Source organism: Dasypus novemcinctus, chromosome 9 (genome assembly GCF_030445035.2).
Source record: "Dasypus novemcinctus isolate mDasNov1 chromosome 9, mDasNov1.1.hap2, whole genome shotgun sequence".
Lineage (NCBI taxonomy): Eukaryota > Metazoa > Chordata > Mammalia > Cingulata > Dasypodidae > Dasypus > Dasypus novemcinctus.
This window is the reverse complement of record NC_080681.1, coordinates 30,637,420-30,650,774: the sequence shown is the minus strand read 5'-3', so window position 1 is coordinate 30,650,774 and position 13,355 is coordinate 30,637,420. Positions and strand designations below refer to the sequence as shown.

General features: G+C 39.4%; 1 protein-coding gene across 10 annotated transcripts in view; it reads left to right on the top strand.

Moving 5' to 3' along the window:
* The window catches only part of TLCD4 (TLC domain containing 4), a 146,575-nt gene that overhangs the window by 39,727 nt on the left and 93,493 nt on the right, over positions 1–13,355 (top strand). The window contains exon 1 of one of the 10 annotated variants that reach the window (XM_071217236.1): positions 11,770–12,099. The exons of 4 other annotated variants lie outside the window; for them this stretch is intronic. The gene's annotated coding sequence lies outside the window, so the exon portion shown is untranslated. Of the gene's footprint in view, positions 1–11,769; positions 12,518–12,666; positions 12,799–13,355 lie in introns of those variants that run through there. 5 more of the 10 variants (XM_071217238.1, XM_004471709.5, XM_004471713.5 and 2 more) reach the window with 5 other exon arrangements.

Sequence of the window (13,355 nt, the reverse complement as noted above, 5' to 3'; positions counted from 1 at the left end):
TTGGTATGTTATTTTTGTGAAATGCTAGATTTGTGTTTGATTGGAAGAAGAATTATTAGATTAAATTAGATTTCCTTATCCCAGGGGTCTTTAGTATTGATACAGTTTCTAGTAGGTTATACAGATAGTGTTAACATCCTTGAGAAAATTTCCTTACCCCACAATCCATTGCTCCTACTTTTTTTTGGCTACTAAATATTTTGTTAGCAGTAGGAGATTCTCCAAGCTTTTTTTTTTAAATATTTATTTTATTTATTTCTCTCCCCTTCCCCACGGTTGTCTGCTCTCATGTGTCCATTTGCTGTGTGGTCTCCTGTGTTCACTTGCATTCTTGTCATGAGGCACAGGGAAACAGTGTTGCTTTTTTGTTGCATCTTCTTGTTCTCTCAGCTCTCTATGTGTGGCTCCACTCCTGGGGTGGGTTGTGCTTTTTTTTTTTTAGCATGTGGCGGCTCTCCTTGTGGGGCACACTCCTTGTGCGTGGGGCACCCCTACATGGAGATGCCCCTGAGTGGCACGGCACTCCTTGCGTGAGACAGCACTGCATGTGGGCCAGCTTACCATACAGGTCAGGAGGCTCTGAGTATCGAACCCTAGACCTTCCATATGGTAGACGGATGCTCTATCAGTTGAGCCATGTCCACTTCCCTCTATGTCATTCTTGATGCTTCTGATTTCTTGTTTAAAGTGTCTAGAACAGGGATTTTTTATTAGCTAGGAATATGATTCACATGTACTGAGTGGGCTGATTACAGTAATGCCATTGCATGAATAACTGTTGTAATGACATTAGGAGATCAATTTAATTGGGACATTTAAGGAAGCTAATATTTTTGTATTTAGAGAAAATACTGTCTTGAAAATTCCTTTTTTTCTTTCTTTTTAGCTATTTTTAGAGTACATCTATGTCTATAGGACCAAGTGAAGTAGTTAGAATTTTGATTTATAACAATACAAAAAATGAACTGTTTTGTAATTGAATATATTTGGCAGGGAATGAGGGTGGGGCAGGGAATGTTTATACTAAGGAATACTTCTAAATTCTGAAATTTTTAATTTTCATACCTAGACCTGAGTATTTTCATAGTTCTGTAAAAACTACTTGTAAATAGTTCAATTACTAAGTGTATATTTAAAAACTGTATACATAGGAACAGGTTATTTCTATTTTATTATTTTTCAAAAGGAACATTCATTTTTATTTTTATTGTAGTGATGTGTTGGTTCTTCATGTTTCAGAACAATAAGCATGAGTTTTATATATTGATAAATGATGATACCCTAGTGTTAGGTAGACTTTTTTTTTTTTTGCCTTGGAAATGAAGCTTTTTCAATCTAGAATTTTAAAACTAAAGCGAAATACATAGCTTCATAAATTTCCTAGTTTTTGTCAAAAAAATGTTGGGTAGAGCCATTCTGAAGCACATGTAGTGAGATGTGAATGTCCTTAAGTTTCAGAGAGTAGTGAGGAAATAGGATGAGGTTGGTAGTTTTAGTTTATCTTAAGAGTGAGGTTGAAGATCTTTTTAAATGCATAAGGACTATTTACATTTATATTTCTGTGTACATTTATATGTACATTAACATTTATGTTAGTGTACTCTGGCTATTTTTCTCTTGCGTGGCTGGCTTTTTTCTTTTTGGTTTCTGGAAGCTTCCTATATATTAAGGTGGTTAGCCCTTTATTTGTGATTTGAGCAGCAGATAATTTTTCTCAATAAGTTTGTACTTTGTGTTTCAACATTACTTCTGCTACTGTTTTTGCCACGCAGCCACCTTTTAATTTTTTATTATGTTAGGTTTATTAATATTTTATGGCTTCTAGATTCTGAGTCACAGTTTAATAGTCCTTCCCATTCCAAGGCAAGAAAATAATTCACCTATGCTTTTCATCTCAGTTCTTTATATGTTCATATTTCACATTTAAATATTTGACCCATTTGGAAATTATCTTGATGGGCAGTATGAGATATGGATTTAACTTTTTTTCCAGATAGCTATCCTTTTATTGAAAAGCTCACCTTATCCCTCTGATTTGAGATGCCACTTATTTCTGGATCTTCTATTCAATTTCATTAGTCTGTCTATTCATGTGGCAATCCCAAAATGTTTAATTACTGAGGTTCTTTAGCATTTTAAAAAATTTCTTTCCCCTTCCCTTCTCCTCCCCCCACAGTTGTCTGTTCTCTGTGTCCACTTGCTATGTGTTCTGTGTTCTGCTTCTATTCTTGTCAGCGACACTGGGAAACTGTGTCTCATTTTGTTGAGTCAATTATCCATGTGTGTGGCACCACTCCTGGGCAGGCTGCACTTTCTTTTGTGCTGGGCTGCTGTCCTTATGGGGTGCACTACTTGTGCATGGGGCTCCCCTACATGGGGGACACCCCTGCGTGGCACGGCGCTCCTTGTGCACATCAGCACTGCGTGTGGGCCAGCTCCACACGGGTCAAGGAGGCCCTGGGGTTGAACCGTGGACCTCCCATGTGGTAGGTGGACGCTCTATCCGTTGAGCCATGTCCGCTTCCCTCTAGTATTTTTAATATTTAGAAGGTTGTTCATTCCTTATTAGTCTTTTAAAAAGTTTTTCTGTTTATTCTTTCTTGTTTATATTTTCATACTTTAAAATCTGCCTGTCCTAGTCCAGAACATAGCTTCTTTTTATTGAAATTGCCATAAATTTACAATTAAAAGTTAGGGAGAACAGACAAAATTGACTCTTTCTATCCAAGAACACAGTCTGTCTTTTCATTTCTTCAAGTCTACTTTTGAGGCTTTCAGAAGTATTTTAAAGTTTTCCTCATGTAAGTTTTGCATATTCTTTGTTAAATTTATTCCTACGTGCTTTACAATTTTTGTTGCACTTGTAAGTGTGGTCTTTTTTTTTCATTGTACCTTGCAAGGGATTGTTGTGTTTATATAAGTTAATTTTATGTCCTGCTCCCATACTTAATTTTCTATTGTTTATATTTTTTCAGTTGATTTTTTTGGGGTTTTCCAAGTATAAGATCATCTGCAAATAATGAGTTTTACACTATTCTTTCCAATAGTTACTTCGCTAATGTCTTTCTTTCATCTAGTTACCTTGACTGATAACTCCAGTATCCACGTTTATTAGTAATGGTGAGAGTAGGCATCCCTCTTGTTCCCGTCTGACCTGAGCAGGAATCTGCCAGTGTTTCTGCATTAAATTTGCTGCTTCCTTTTGAATTTTAAAATTTATTTCCATTCAGATATCAGTGCTGTGCTATTTGAAAAAGTGAAAATTGGGAGGTATAAGATCCAGAAATATCCAAAAGAGGGTATTTGTTAAATAAGTGATGGTACGTCCATTGAATAGAAGGGTTAGGACAATTACAAAGCAATATGCCCTGATTTAATCCTTTTTGTTCATAAAAAACTAAAATATATACAAATAGGCCTGGGAAAGTATCTGGTCAACAAACTGACCTAAAAGTTATAAACATATCAACTGGTGATTGGCAACATAAATTTCAGCTAATTTGTAAAAATAAAAAAAAAAAACCATGACAACATTGTTGGCATTTTTTTTTAAGTTAGAAATTTCAGAAAAACAGAACATTGTTCTTCTCCTTCCTCAGTATTGGATCTCTTTATTGTTCTTTTTTTAAAAAAATTTATGTCTATTTTTAATTTTTCATGATACAAAAACAAGGCTTTTCTATTTAAATATGGCAAGATGCCGACAGGTGACTTACAGTGTAGAAAACTATAATGCCATGTGTGAAAAGAGGTTTAAAAGATATGTAACAAAAGGAAAGAGAAAACATGAGAAAAGCCTATAGCAGATGAGAAACTTCAGTAAAATTTGGAAGCCTGGTGTGATAACGGACTTTGCAAAGTGGAAGAGGGACAGGGTGGAGGCATAAGGCTGAAGGAGAAGAATTGCCCTACTGTTGTTTACAAAGCTCTTAGACCCCTCAGTCACTTCTGCATCTCATGCAGCCAGAGGACTGACCTGCAGTCACTTCTGCATCTCATGCAGCCAGAGGACTGACCTGTACCATCTGACCATACTACCCTAACCAGCGCCACCACTAAGGCAATCCCTCTGTGATGTCAGAAGTTTCTTTTTTGGAGAAGAGAGATTTATCCTTTGATGTAGAGGTTTCATAATCAAAGGACCAGTCAGAGAATGGGAAAGAGCTCTTGGAAATGAAAAAATATGATTGAAATAAAAACTTCAATAGAAGGTTTAGAAAATAAAGTTATGAGGTTCTCCTAGTCCAGGATTTCTCAACCTCACATAGTTGAAATCTTGGGATGGATAATTCTTTGTTATGGGGGCTGTCCTGAGCATTTAAAGATGTTTAGCAGCATCCCTGGCCAGTACACACTACATGTCATTGCACCCCCACTTCCCCGTGGTGACAAAGAAAAATGTCTTCAGACATTACCAAATGTCCCTCCCCTCCCCTTTTGAGAACCTCTGTCCCAGAAAAAAGAAAATAGAAATGCCCAAGAGGATAAAAGGACAATGAAATTAGAAAAATATTTTGGAAGGTCCAAAATTCTACTACTAACAAGAGTTCACAAAGAAAGAACTCAGAAAATGGATGGGAATTATTAAAGAAATAAGAAAACACTTCCAGATAAGATTGAAAGTACCTCCTGAGTACCAAGCACAATCAGTGAAGAAAGACCTATTCTGAGGCACATCATTATGAGCTTTCAGATTACTAAGGATAATGAGAAGATTCTGGAAAGAACAGTAGTCAAATACAGAGAAATGGAAACTAGGAAGACATTCAACATCTCAACAGTAACACTGAAGTAAAGAGAGTGGAACAATGCTTTTAAAATGTTGAAAGAAAATGATCTTTGACCTACCCAATTTATTCGTTAGGGAGGAGAATAGAATGAATAATTTTCAGACCTGCAAGTATTCTAAAAATATACCTCTTATATTCCCTCTCTGAGTAAGCTACTGTAGTCTGTGCTTCAGCAAAATAGAAGAATAAACTAAAGATTATGTGTTTAGGCATTGGAAAATATTATTGGTGGGCATTCGATAGATATGTTGGAGCATTTGGACAAAATTCAGGTTAGATGAAAAGCTAAGCAAAGATTAACCACAGGAAGAACAGGATATTGGTCAAGAAAAGTATCATCATGGCATGTTATTTGATTCAGCAATACACTGTATTTACATTGTCAGGATGATGTGAATCAAAATTATTGATCTGATCAAAGTTGTGAGGAGGTTATGTTGGGAGGAAGGGTGAGGGCAAAGTGATATGGTGTAAAAGAGCTGAATCTTCAAATTGCAGGACAAGATGAATCAATAAATAATGTCTAAAACTGAAAACCAAGAAACACTGGCATAGCATATCACTTAGGAAATGAAGAGCACACACCAGAGTTGAGGGTGGTAACCTGTGTGTTCTTCATTTCCTAAATGATATGCTTATGCCAGTGTTTCTTGACAACATCTGAGGACACTTTTCTTTGTCACCTAAATATATTTAAATGCTCAGGACAGCCCCATAACAAAAGACTTTCAGAATCTCATCCAACCAGAGATAACCACTGTTAATGTCCTGGAATAGTTTCTTCCTGAAAAACATTAAAAGTGCTTTTAAAACACCAGCAGGATGGCGCAGAGTAAGGAACTCCTAGAGTAAGCTCATGCTACAGGGTAGTTAGTAATCACCCAGAGGCATCTACAGCACCTGTTTGGGGGCTCCAGGAGATCAGAAGAGCATGCCGCAATATCCTTGGAAGAATGGAAGGAGGAGATTGCCCATCTGCAGAGAAGATTTGTAAGGCCAATGCCAATCCTCCACTGGTGGCACAGTAACCTCAGGAGATGTTCCGTGGCTGGAATTGGAAGCTCCACCTCCCAAAAATGGGGGAGGAAGAGACTACTGGGCACCAAGTTCAGCTACTATTTAGATATATTTGGCAGGCCAAAGAATAATCCTAAGAACTCCTTAAAATTTGAATCTGTCCAACTGGGAAAGAGGCCAGTAGCCACTATTTTTACTCCACCACTGGCATGACAGAAAGTTGGGCTGATTCACAGTGATGGTAGGGACTGGCTTACTTCACCCAGATCGGACTGCAGCCCTAGCCTAGGCTTCAACCACACCTCTGTCAGGGAGGAAGCTGGTGGGACCTGTACCAACCTCTCTGGGTAACTGCAGGTATATTCAGCTGGCACAGAGTGAACAGTCAGAAGTCCTGGGGCACCTGTGTTCATTTTGGACCTGCATGGCATAGCTTGCTGCCCACATTTGCAGCTCCATCCCCATTCCAGGCAGAGGAGGAAGGGGTGTGAAGCTTCATCAGATTCTGGGCAACTATAGTCTAGGCCTTCATGACTTGGAATATTACACACAGCTGTGGCTCTGTCTATACCCCTGACAAAGGAAAAAGGTGGGAGAGGCTTCATCAGTCTCTGGGGCAATTTGGGCAGCTTGAGCCTCCACAGCTTAAAGCACCAACAACATCCTTGGCTCCTACTATACAACTAGCAAGGGAGAAAGGGCAAGAAAGCCCTAACCTAAAGAGAGAAACTACACCCAGAATGAATACATCTAGTAAGCCAGACACCAAGACACCAACAAAAAATTATAATCCATACCAAGAAACAGGAAGATATGGCCCAGATAAAGGAACAAGATAAACCTCAAGATGACATAAAGGAGTTGAAACAACAAATCATAGGTGCTCAAACAAATCTCCTTAATAAATTTGATGAGATGGCTAAAGAGATTAAGGATATTAAAACGAATTTGAAAGCATACATAGAAAAATAGCAGATATTACTGTAGTGAAAGGTGCAATAAATGAAATAAAAAATACACTGGAATCATATAACAGCAGATTTAAGGAGGCAGAAGAAAGGATTGGTGAGTTTGAAAAAAATGGCCTCTGAAAGCAAACCTACAAAAGATCAGACGAAGAAAAGAATGGAAAAAAATTGAAAAGAGTCTCAGGGATATAAACAACAGCAAGAGACATGCAAACATATGTGTCATGGGTGTCCCAGAAGGAGAAGAGAAGGGAAAAGGGGCAGAAGAAATATTTGAGAAATAATGATAGAAAATTTTCCAACCCTATTGAAGGACATAGATATCTGTATCCAAGAAGCACAACGTACTCCCATCTGAATAAATCTGAAGAGACCCAACTCCATGACACATACTAATCAGAATGTCAAATGCCAAGGACAAAGAGAATTCTGAGAGCAGCAAGAGAAAAGTGTTGCATAACGTATAAGGGATACCCAATAAAATTAATTGCTGATTTCTCATCAGGAACCATGGCGGCAAGAAGACAGTGGTATGATATATTTAAGATACTCCTAAAGAAAAACTTCCAGCCCAGAATCTTATATCTGGCAAGATTGTTTCTCAAAAATCAGGGCAACTTTAGAATATTCACAGATAAACAGAAACTGAGAGAGTTTGTAACCAAGAGACTGGCTTTGCAGGAAATACAAAAGGGTGTGCTACAGTGTGAAAAGAAAAGAGGTGAGAGGCTTGGAAGAGAGTCCAGAAATGAAGACTGTATCAGTAAAAGTAACTAAAAGTGTCAAAAGAGTGGTGAAAATCAAATATGACAGATAAATCCCAAAGGTCAAAATGGGCAAAATAGGAACTTCCTTTACATTGCATGTTAATGGATTAAATGCCCCAATCAAAAGACACAGACTGGTAGATTGGAAAAGAAAATATGAGCCACCTATATGCTGTCTGCAAGAGACTCACCTTAGACCTAAGAATACCAGTAGATTAGATTGAAAGAGAAAGGCTGGAAAAAGATATTCCATGCATGTAGTAACCAAAGAAAAAAAAAGCCAGAGTAGTTATACTTATATATCAGATGAAATAGACTTTAAAAGACACTAGTAATATGCAATCTGAGGAGGAAGTCAGGAAAAAAATTCCATTTACAATAGCAACTAAAAGAACCAAATATTTAGGAACAAACTTAGCCAACAATGTAAAGCACTTGTATTCAGAACCCTACAATTCATTGTTAAAAGAAATTTTAAAAAGACCTAAATAATTTGAAGAACTTTCCATATTCTCAGATTGGAAGAATAAATATCATTAAGATGTCAGTTCTACCCAAATTTGATATACAGATTTCAATGCTATCCCAATAAAAATTCCACCAGCTTTTTAAAAATAGAGTATATGATTATCAAATTTATTTGGAAGGGTAAGGGGTCCTGAATAGCTAGAAACATCTTAAAAAGGAAAAGTGAATTTGGAGGACTCTCACTTCCATATTACCTAGCTACAGTGGTAGGGGCAGCATGGTACTTATGTAGAAGTTTTAATTAATTTTACTTTAAAAGTGTGGAAATGTGTAGAGTTGATGGTAACTCATTATAGTGAGTTAAAAGCTGTTTTATAAATGAGAATGTGGTTGGAAAGGGTAGTCTAGGAATGTAAATGTCAATTGAAAGAAAGCTAGACAATAATCTAGGGACTGAATAACATGGTAAACCCAGAGGTGTATAAGAATTGGGGTTGATGGTACAGTTGGAAGAGTGTCCTTTCTGAGCTAGAGCAGATGTACATCACTATTGCAGGGTGGTAGGAATGTTGAGAAGCATGGAAAAAATACAACTGGAGTTATCTACAGACTATGGTTAACAGCAATACTGTAATATTCATTCACCTTTGCCAAAAATGTACTCTCTTGATAATGGGGGAGTATGGAAAAACTGTGCCAAATGTATGCTATGGACTGTGGTTAGTGGTAATAGTCTGATGATATTAAATCTCACAATATAACAAATGTTCCACTATGGTGTGGTATGGCTATAGAGGGGTGTTATATGGGAATTCTGCACATGTGCATGATTGTTTTGAAAGTTCTCAACTTCTGTAATAAAAATATATTTTTTAAAAATAGGATGAGTTGGGGGAAATATACACCAAATATGGACAATAGTCACTAGTAAGATTTTGATGATATTCTTTCATAATTTGTAACAAATGCAAGATGTTGGTGGTGGGTTGATATATGGAATCCCTGTATGATGTTATACATGTTTGCTTTATGAGTTCACAACTTTTACTACACACTTATGTTTATGTATGTTCATGTATAAATGGTGTAAAAGTTAAAAAAAAAAATAGGATGGGTTGGGAGGAGAATACACCAGATGTAAGATACTTTGGTTAGTAGTAATATTTTGAAGATGCTCTTTAATCATTAGTCGAAAATGTTTCAGAACAATGCAACGTAGTGGTGGTAGGGTGAGGTATGAGAGCCCTGTATAATGTTATGTATATTTGTTTTGTAAGTTTACAACTATTACTAGACACTTATTGTTTATGTATGAGTGGCATACTTAAACAAATTTTTAAAAAAGTGCTTTTAACTGCTTGCAAAACCTTACAAAAGAAAAAAAAAGTCTTGATATACAAAAACTTCTAATAGAGGAAAAATTAATGCCTGCAGTTATTTATTTTTGTCTAAATCAAAACTTTCTGATCAAAATGTTTGGTGTCATTTAGTTCTATCTTCACTAACAAAGTGAAGCAGAAAATTGAGGCAGTTTTCCAAAACACTTTTGCTTCAGTTATCTTGTTATTTTAGAAAGAGGCAGCTTTTTGGTCTCAGTTTTCCAAGCAATTGGCTCTACTTAGAAGTTGAAGGATTTTTTGGAAACAGAAATTCATTAGAAAAATTTGCCTCACTTAAAAATAAATTTTGAATTTTTTCTCTTTAAGTGTGAATGGATAATTTCACTTCTCTCAAGTGTTTCTTTGAATTGTTTAAATGGATTTAAAATATAAAAAGTGGATGCCAGTCTAGATATTTCACATTTACAATATAGAAAAACTTCATATAGTAAATAAGGAATTTTGGGAAAAAGTTCATGGAAAAGAAATAATTGTAAAACAAAGTTAAGAATAATTAAAAATTTGAATGTGATGAATGAAACTGAAAGCTTTAAAAGAAATTAAGCAGGATAAACATTGTCAGGAAAACTGTACATTTAATATAGTCTTCTACCTTCTAAGGTCTTTGAGTTTTGATTAGTGTAAAAGTCTCAAAGTTCACTTATATACTGAGTTCCTTTCATATCTCAGATATTGCTTTAGACGTGTTTACTTTCATGGACTCAAAAGAATTCTTTGAATTTGATGATGCATTTATGGAAGCCAAACATGAAGGAATATAGTAGACTGTAGAGGAGAGCAGATTTTTGTGAGTTTTATTTGGCCTTGACTTCTACTGTTGGGGTTAGAGAATATGCATTTCAAAGATAATGACGGTGCATTTATCAGGGAAAAACAGAGCAATCGTCAACCACCAGAGACATCCAGAGGAGAGTGTCTGGAGGAGGCAGTCTTCATAGAGTCCAGAGATGACACTACAATCTGCCCTTGTTGGGATGACCCCATAGGTGTCCACATGCAAACTTCCTGTCCATGGAGATTTATGAAGTAGTTACGTGTACATAATGCAGCTATGGGGCAAACCAAAGTTGTTAGGGACTACACACTTGGTGAAACAATTATGAAGGGACAAGTTGTGGTTGAAGGGCTCTGGTGTTCCAGTGTCCTGAGAGAGACTTGGGAAGAAAAAGAGGAACTTGGGTTTGGGGATCTGGAGGTGTCTGTCCTTGTAGGGAGGTATAGGTTCTCTCTTTACTAAGTCAGTCAGGTCCATTTGCAAGACCAGGGTCTTCTGAGCTTGAATTATCATTCCCATTTTACAGTTGAGGAAATTGATCCTCAGTGAGTCATGCAGCTCTAATAAATAGACTCACAGATGTAATTCCAGGTCTTCTGATTTCAATTCTATTGCTTTCTTCTTGAAAATAAATAAGGACAGGACTTGTGAGATTTTGTGTGTATGTGTGCGTATAATCTGGTCCTAATCTGCAGCAGATATGTACATATTAGGTAAAACATGTTACCTCTATTGATAGATATATCTCATCAATAACTGCCTATGTTATTAATGGTAGTGTTTACAAATCATTTCATTTATTTATTTAGAACTCATCTCTGTCAAAAAAAGTTATGGTTGCTATTTGCAAATTATAACAGCATAATGGTCCTCTTCATTAATTTGTTTTAGTAAAACAATTCTATCTGGTTGATCCAGAACACTTGGAAGTTTTTTTGAGGTTATGTATAGCAGATCAGAGACCTGCTAATATACAACAAACTTTCCTTATGCACAGGGCAAAATGGGATTCTCAGCCAGCACCAAAAATTCTAATCCTACTTCCCCACCCTGATAGGAGGTGTGGGTGGGGTGTTGGTGCACCTCAGAGGGTGCTTTTCACGGCTTTCGGAGGAAGCTCCTCGGAAAGAAAATGACACACACGCCCCCTATCCAGTTTGAAGGCACCTGCAGCCTCAAGCGAAATGGGGCGGGGCTTGACTTTGGCCATGTCAGACGTGGCAGGAAAAATAAGTAGTTGAGAGGATCATCTCCTCTCAGGTGACCAAATCCTGCAGTTCACTTACACGATATTTGAGCATTTAAGGCAGAATGTAGAATTGTAATCCCGAATGGTTTTGGGTTTTGTGGAGAGCGAGTGCAGATAACTGACCGCTGTCGGGGCGGACTCGGACAGTTCTCCCAACTGCTAGTTTTATTACTTGTTTTGGAAACCCCGGGAACCGTAAGCTCTTCCCCTGGTGAGGTTCGCTCTTCCAGCATTTCACCGCAGCCCTCCTCGAGCGTTTTCGAACCCTTTCGGGGGCCCTAGTTCCATCACCCGAACGTCTGGCCCAAGGTCCGCCTCGGGGGCCCGCCCACCTTGCCCGGGGTCGGAGCCAGCCGGAGCGCCCGCCGGAGCGCCCGCCGGAGCGGCCGCGGTCCCTTTAAGGAGCCGCGCGGCGATAACCCGAGTCCGCAGTCCGGGCGGGTGCGGCGGCCGCGGCGGTAGCTGCAGTCTCCGCGACTGCTCCTCCAAGCGGCCCGGAGCCTGTGGCTCCCCGGGCTCCCACCGAGCATCTCGCGGGGTGGTTCTGGCTGCCGCCAGCCCTTGGGCCGGGCCGGATGACCAGGCGCCTGTAAACACCAGCCACCCTCTCCCGGCCCAAGCCCAGGCGCCGTCCCTGTGCGAAGCCGTCCTGGGACCCGGCACAGGTGACGCGATTTGGAGCGGGCTCGGGGAGGAGGGCAAACTCGCCCGGTCCCACGGCTCCGAGCGGCGCGCCGGCTTCCCGCCCCCGGCCTAGCGCGGCCGAGAGCTCGTGCGCCCGCAGGCTGGGTGGGCGCCCCGAGTGCGGGAGGCGGCCCGGGGCTCCGCGGCGGGCTCCCCAGGTGTGTGCGGGAACGCGGCATCCTCCCGCCCGGCGGGCCCGGGCGCCGACGGTGTCTCGCGGCCCGCGGCCCCAGCGCTGCCGCTCGTTTCCCTCGCGTTTCCCTCGCCTCGCGGTTCCAGCTGGCGGATCAGTCTGGCAGCGCCTCTGGGGTCTGAGTTCAAAGGGTGGGTGCAAATCTTTGGGCATCCAAAGAAAGATTTCTTGGAAGAGGCCGGTACACAATCAAGTGCCTCAAGTGGGTAAGTTCCCCCTTTACCCCTACCCTCCACCCCGCCGCCTCCTTCTAAAACAAGTGGCTGTTATTTATCCTTGCAGTTCTCAAGTGGGTCCCATTTTTAGCCACCGTGTGCTGTAGAGTCTAGTGGGAGAGAGACTGGGTGCAGAGTCAGAGGGAGAAATTGGTTTCCTTTTCCAGCTCTATACTTGAAACCCCGGTCGATTTTATTAAACTAAGTGCCTCGGTTTACCCAGTCACGAAATGGAGATTGTAATACCAGCTTTTTCTTAGCAGCCGTTGTGGGTATGTAAGGCCTCGTTGAATGCACTTTGAGTTTTCATTAAAGGGTCACTGTTGCTGGCCTGTATTTTTTTAGTTCTACAGGTCTGAGTGTTACTGTAGGGCCCTTTTTAAAAACATGAAAATATAAAATTTTTCTTAAAGAGTGATCTTTGACAATGTTCAAATTGACCCAGATACCAGTCTGGGGACAAGATGGAAGAGTTTGAATGGGTGTTAAGAATTAATGTGTGAAGAAGGGAAAAAGCTGTCATTTTAGTGCAATGATACTAAATAAATGCAGTTAAGAAAAGTGGATCTAGGATTTGTGCGTTTTAAGTGAAGTACTGCTGTGTGCTCATGTAGTATAGGTTGGAATGAAGTTTCATCTTTGCTAGACAATTAAGGTAATAAATTAGAGAATCTCGATTCTTTTTAAATTGCCCTATATGTAAGATAGAGGAATTTCCCCCATTTACTCTTTTCCCCAATCTGTATGGATAAAACTAAATTAGAAAAGTATATTTCTTCCTATGCTAGACAAATTTGAAAGGATGGTTGGAGGAACTACGGATTTTAAT